The sequence below is a fragment of the Salvia hispanica genome, chromosome 5 (assembly GCF_023119035.1).
Source record: "Salvia hispanica cultivar TCC Black 2014 chromosome 5, UniMelb_Shisp_WGS_1.0, whole genome shotgun sequence".
NCBI classification, from domain to species: Eukaryota; Viridiplantae; Streptophyta; class Magnoliopsida; order Lamiales; family Lamiaceae; genus Salvia; species Salvia hispanica.
In genome coordinates, this window is record NC_062969.1 from 20,535,416 (window position 1) to 20,541,993 (window position 6,578).

Here is a 6,578-nt window from a genome sequence, read left to right on the forward strand (position 1 = left end):
TATCTTTAATTTGATATATTTTTTACAAAAAATAATTTAAATCGAGAGAGTTACGTAAATTTAAAGTTTTAAGATGATTTTAATGAGAGGGAATTGACATTAATACCCTATAATTTTATTTATTAATTTTCTTAATTAAAAATATAATCCGTGTAGCATTATTTCAACCACTAGATCTTCTAATCTAATAGCTAAGATTTAAATTTGAGATTGTTAATTATTTTGCAATTGATCACTCCCCTATTTGAATCAGCACAAATTTAAAAATCCTAAAAAAATAAGTAAAATATGAATTTACTTTTATATAACAATATTAATTTTATTATAAAATTGAAAATTTATTATCTTATATTGCCACTTCGTTTTAGGATCCTAACAATACACAATATTGTGGAACACAAAGATGGGGAAATTTCATGTGTCTTCGGATTCTGATTATGAACCCACGGAGCAAGAGAAGGCACAACTTAGTAAAGAGAAGGCGCGACGTGAATTAGAGAAGGAGCAGCGTATGCAAGAAAAAAAAGAGAAGGCGCAGCGAATAAAAGAAAAAAGAGAGAAGGCGCAGCGTATGAAAGAAGAAATAGAGAAGGCGGCGCAACGCATGAAAGAAACAAAAGAGAAGGAAGAGAGGAAAGAAACAAAAGAGAAAGGTTTGGGTAAGAGAATGAAGAAAACAAGGGCAAGAAAGTATCCATTGTTGAGCAACTATCTTCGCTGTATTTTCCAGAAGAGGCGCGTGTAGAGAAGTATTTGCGTGTGATTCCCAAACAAGATTGCATAAGCTTTGAGAATTCTTGGGATAAAATATATCGATATGAGTTTCTCATCGCCCATAAATTGGAAAACCTGTACAGATTTCGTTGTTTGGTAATCGAACACCTTAAACACTAGTTCTTTGTTTACCTTTTGGAAACAAATTTATTTATTTATAAACCTACATTTTACTCCTATCACTGTTTTATATGTTTATGGTGTCAACCATCTTAAGGGTGCGTTCTGGTAGAAATGCAGTGCTTTTATCAAGTTCTCATATTATGGGTATTCCCAGAATTTTAATTAACTAATCTCGATTTTTCCATTGTTTGGTAGAATTATTTTATGTCTTATTCCATTGTTTTGTAGCCCTTTTACATTATGCTGAATACTTATATTAAACATTGTGAAGACATGTATGCCCTTTCTTTTTGAAGAGAAATGTCTCCCTTGGCCTCTTCCGTCCTTGCTCCCCTGCAAATTGGCGCAGATTATTTGCTTGATTCGCGCCATCTTCACATCCTTCCCTCCATATAAGCATGTGCACCACCTTTTCATTCCATCGCACACCCACTCTGAAAACCATCCACAGGTAAGCTCTCGGATCATCCGACTCCAACAAATCAATGATCCTAGATATGAAGTCATTGTTCACATACTTCTTAGCCACCTTGGCTTCCAAAGAGGACGAGGTCACAAACTTGAGCAAGAACTCGTATACCAGCTGCAAGTGTGACCACGCAGGATCAAACATGTGCTCATCATCGTTCTCATTTTCACCCGAGCATGTGCTTCTTGACCGACATTTGGGTGGGAAAACACGGAACAAATTAATGGAACACATCTTGCAAGAAGCTAAGATGGCATGCTCTGAGAACTTTGGAGGGGTTTCGGATACAAAATCGACTAGCTAGACCAATGTGGCTCGTTTTAAGCTCATTTTCTTGAACATTTTTGGTAGGATCAGAGAAATCAAACACAACACAACAAAGACTCAACTAACTAATGAACAGATTCATCTTCTTCGAGTTTGAAACATTTTAAAACGTAAGCAATGGCTCGATTCCTGCAATCACACTGGCTGGAAACACCGCAGACGAAGCCCGCTTCGCAGCGAAGCCGCCTGAGCAGGCAGCGGAAACATCTTTAAACTGCTTCCACATTCTTCCCTTTTCAAATTTCTCTCACTATTTTCTTCTCCTCAGATAATTAAATCGAACAAATTACACGAATGAGATAAAAAAAAAAAGGGTGAAATTCAAGTAGTTTCAAACTTCCAAACTAGTAGCAGAGTTTTATGATAAATAAAACTGCGGATCTGATGAAAACCACACCTGATCAACAATGTGCCCTACAATTTTATCACAAAATGTACAAAAATGAGATCTCCAAACAACAAAACTAAACCGAATCACAACATGAATTTCAAAATAGATAACACAAACAAACCGAATCTAGAGCTACACCATCAACTCCTACATCATATACCAAAATTTGAGTTTCAACAATAATGCGCAATGTGCTTGCACATGAATATAGTACTGTATAAACCCCAAATCTTAAACTTGAGTCATCAAATTAGCTATTTCTGTAACGGCTTACCTGTGGTTATCGGAGCCATCGATTTACCGCCGCCTAGGAGTGTCCGGTGTTGCCTCTGTGTGTTCGGTGCTGAGTGACATGCAGAGCACCTCGTCCCACTGAACAAGGGCCTCATCGGAGATCATTTGCGTAGCTACAAGCAACAGAATCAAGCTCAGCTTTGCAGCCTGGTGCAGGGCAAGCTATCTCTCCCACTTTTTCTTGGATCTTTGCTTCAATGTGGCTGGCTGTGCATTCATAGCAGAATGAGTGTTGACACGTGTCGTTCGCGAACATCAGCCAGATCGTTTTGTCTTCCAAGCATATCCCACAGAAGATTTGGCCCGAACCCTTATTATTTCTGTATTAGTTCAGGCTCTTGCATTGATGAAGATGGATAGTCCAACTCTGAAGCAAAAAGTGAGGCTATCAGTGTTTCTTGGAACAAAAGCTCCTCAGCATAACCAGCATCATCAATTGTGAATGCGTCCTCGTACAGAACATCAGAAGCAGGGGCTTTGCCTCTCCTGATTCCTCCAGAGTGTGCTGCAACACCTCATGAGAGAGACACTAATGCTTCAGCAAGCGCAAAGGTAATATACTAAACACAAGTCTATCTACTTGCGAGCAAAGGTAAAACGACAACCACCTGTAATATACAGCAGGGGACCTTGCATAGAGACTAAAGTAATGACTCTTTACATGCTTAAACACCTTCATAGCTTGCCTCAAACAGAGCTACATAACCGGTTGTTGTATTTATAGAATACCACAAACGCGAAAAATGCATAAACACAAAGATTTTCCAACAGGGCCCACCTAGGATACAGAGGTTGACCAAAGCATCCAATACATAAATAAAGAAACACAAAACTAGAGCAAACTTGTGGCATGTAGATTGAAGAGTTTTAACAAGCTTATTAGTGACAAAAGTAGTTATCTTTTGATCCAATTCAAGACTCATAAGCCTAAATTTCTTCCAATCTTCAAGAATCAAATCAATTCGATCTGGACTACTCTCCCCCACACTCAATCACAGGAAATTAAGCATCACAAATTGAGGGGACACTTCTTGGCTCAAAGAAACAAACTTTTTACTTCAGGGCAAAATCCCAACACAAAAAAAGCACCGGAATTCAAGAGCCCACATCTAAAAATTCCCCAAAAAATATCATCTTGAACAGTCATAGCCATATAGAAAGAAAATAGACAGCAGGAATCCACAAACCATGGCTACCTTATCACACAAAATACTCCGGTTACGGCTTTCCTTGTGCAGGTCAGAAACCTGAATTTTGCCCAGGCAATGAGGGACTCGTGATGGGTGGGTATTATGATGGGTAGAGCTCGAAAACAACGAGGGCAATTTGAGCATAAAACAGGAGAAGACGAAGTCGCGGAAGCCCAGAAAACCTTAAACCACCACTTTGCTCCGATAGTGTTCTGCCAGAGTCGCTGAAATTTTTGCGGATATCACCGATATCCGGAAGTTTTTTGCGGGGTTCACCGACAAATTCGGCCGCTACCAAATGGTGGAGAAACGGGAAAATGACAGGTTTTATGGCCTTTTATGCAGTAATATGAGTTTATACAAGCTACCAATATGCCCTAAATGAAAGTTGACGCTCCTCTCTTATTATAGTATGATACTAGTTGATATTCATCGTTTCTCTTCTTATCAAATCACTAGATTACTAATTCATTCGTACGTGAATATGAGTCTCATTTCTTTCTAACAAGATTTTTAAGAAATGTTAAAAAACAGGTGGAAGAAAATTAGTGGATTAGGGGCCACTTGTAATATTAATTTTAAATGATATGTAAGTGGAATTAGTTAGTGGAATTGATGTCACTTTACAATTTATGGTATTTTGTAAATCGGGACACTTATTCGCGGACGAACCAAAATGGGAAAATGAAACGGAACTCCTATTCGCGAATGATAGGGCAGGTTTTCGGTGTTGCGTTAATTTAAAGGTGTATCCAACTGATCAGGATGAAAATCCCAACCTAGCTGAGTCGCTGGCACGACGACCGGAACCTGGTATCAATAAAATTCCTCAACCCACTTCTACTGGCTAGTGTAGTGGAGGTAAGGGTCGAATCCCACAGGGATGGACACGTTAGGATAATCGTGGTGATAGTTTGGAAGGTTTTGGTTAGCTACCACGCCTTTGGGTTGAGACTCTACCTAGACAGAAATTAAAAGTGGTACTCTACTGACTGGGTGGCGTGAAAGTGATCGACATGTGGTTGTGTACGTGAGAATAGGGGACAAGGTGTCTCAGAGACATGTGGAAAGTAAAACAGTTACTAAATAAGGTATTATGGAATAACAGAGGATATGTGGTGGTTCGGTGGCTATTCTGACAGATCTGTAGGGTACCGACTTAAAAGCAAAGGACAAAAGCAAAAAGTAACTAAAAAGTAAAAGTGGTCCTAGAAAAAGTGGATTGTAATGTTTTCTCTTCAACAAGTATGCACAAAAATTATATGAACACAAACTCAATGGATGAACTCAGATTCACAACTTCAAATATAAGATCCATAAATTAAAAAGTTTAAACTCAAAGATTAACGGCTAATAACTCCAGATTAATCCTACTGACTAACAGGCAAGGTGGTTAACAGTAGCATAAAATGAAAAACTCATGCACAAGACCTTAAACCGAAACAAGAAACTTGAAATTCCAGTTAACGAACCCAGATCTAGTCTACTCAAACAAAAACATGCGTAAACACTTAGAAAATAAACGCGATAACTAGATCTAAGCTACCTAGGCAGAATGAAGCAGATTCGAACCAAAAAGAGATGCGTAAAACAAACTTCATAACTAAAACGTTTGGATCTCAACGAAATACTTCAAAAGATAACAAGAGTTAAGTTGTGCAACAGATCCAACGAAAGAAAACAAGTAAAGATTAAACTAAGAAAGCGATTAAAGATTGCTTTTGCCACTCCGAGCGATGAAGCTGCTACTACTACGGAACAGACTGGCTGGAATGATGGATGATGATTTTCCAGTGAACGTCTGGAACTTCAGGTGACCATAGCTGTGGCGAGGAACGAAAAGATGTGGACAATGCTGAAGGAACTGATCTTCCGAGAGAGAATTCTAGCTAAGTGTAGTGGCCGAACTCCTCTTCTCTCTCCAAGTGGCTTCATTTATAGGGAGGCTTGCCCTTACTTTTATGGTAGACTTCCTTCGCGAAATGACTCTTTCGCCCTTGTTTATGGTTGATCATCCCAACAATCCTTCTTCTCCATCTCGAGCCTTCTTTCTGACATGCATTCTGGTCAGTATTGCACCCTTCTAGAGCTCTTTTCACCTGAATTGTACGAACCTTCTCCTACTGACTTAGATCCTTTTTCTTGCACACTTAAGCAACTTCTTTGCGGATAATACATGTAAATCACGACATACTGACTAGTAACCAAGGCTTAGAATACGACTTATCAGCGAACGAGGGAGTATATAGTACTCCCTCCGTCCCCAAAGAGTATGAACATTTGGTTCGACACGGGATTTAGTGGAGAATGAGTCCCACCTCAATAAATGAGTTTCTAAAATTAGAAAGTTCATATTTTTCAGGGACGGACTAAAAAGAAAATAAGGTCATACTTTTCAGGGACGGAGGGAATAATCAATAATTTCAAAGTAAAGTTTACTATACACAAATTAGAGGGCATGTATATTTCTAAAAAATTTAAAGGGCTTGGGAAAAGTCTTAACATCACCGAAGATTTTGGATTTTGCCGGAGAGTGATCTGTTTGGAAGCCCGCTGGCATAAAGGTAGTATTCATGATGAATCCCGCATTGAGCCAGTCTTGGTTGACCATGGTTCAGGAATTTTTGCTGAAAACGATGTTGTTGGACTATATGAAGTCGCATCCCGTGGATAGAGGTGCCCACAGTTCAGAAACCAGTGGTTACGGTTCGGAACCGTCGGTTCCAGTTTTGGAAATTGTTGAACCGAAACCAAACCGCGTGGGTGTTTCGCAGTTACTGTTACGGTTCCAAAACCGCCAGTTTCGGTTTCGGTTCTGAACCGGTGGTTTTTTACGGTTCCGAACCACTGGTTTTTTTTGCAATTCCGGCTTGATTTCACGGTTTTCCGGTGGTTTTTCGCGGTTCCGGTTTGGAACCGTCCAGAACCTGCGGTTCCATCACAGTTTCGGTTCAAAATCTTTTGAACCTGAACCGAACCGAACCACGGTGCAAAAATCGACGGTTTCGGT

The 6,578-nt window shown here is 39.4% G+C and overlaps 1 long non-coding RNA gene across 3 annotated transcripts; it reads right to left on the reverse strand.

The window, feature by feature from the left end:
- Positions 1–1,644: 1,644 nt before the first annotated feature.
- On the reverse strand, positions 1,645–3,927 carry LOC125191046. Of its 3 annotated transcripts, none has more exons than XR_007171023.1 (3): positions 3,575–3,927; positions 2,091–2,883; positions 1,645–1,950 (listed from the first exon to the last, which is right to left on the reverse strand). It is a non-coding gene; the product is annotated as an uncharacterized LOC125191046 (long non-coding RNA). The 3 variants fall into 3 exon arrangements; XR_007171022.1 differs by lacking the exon at positions 1,645–1,950 and having other exon boundaries at positions 2,020–2,107; positions 2,359–2,883; XR_007171021.1 differs by lacking the exon at positions 1,645–1,950 and having other exon boundaries at positions 2,020–2,883.
- Positions 3,928–6,578: the final 2,651 nt, after the last annotated feature.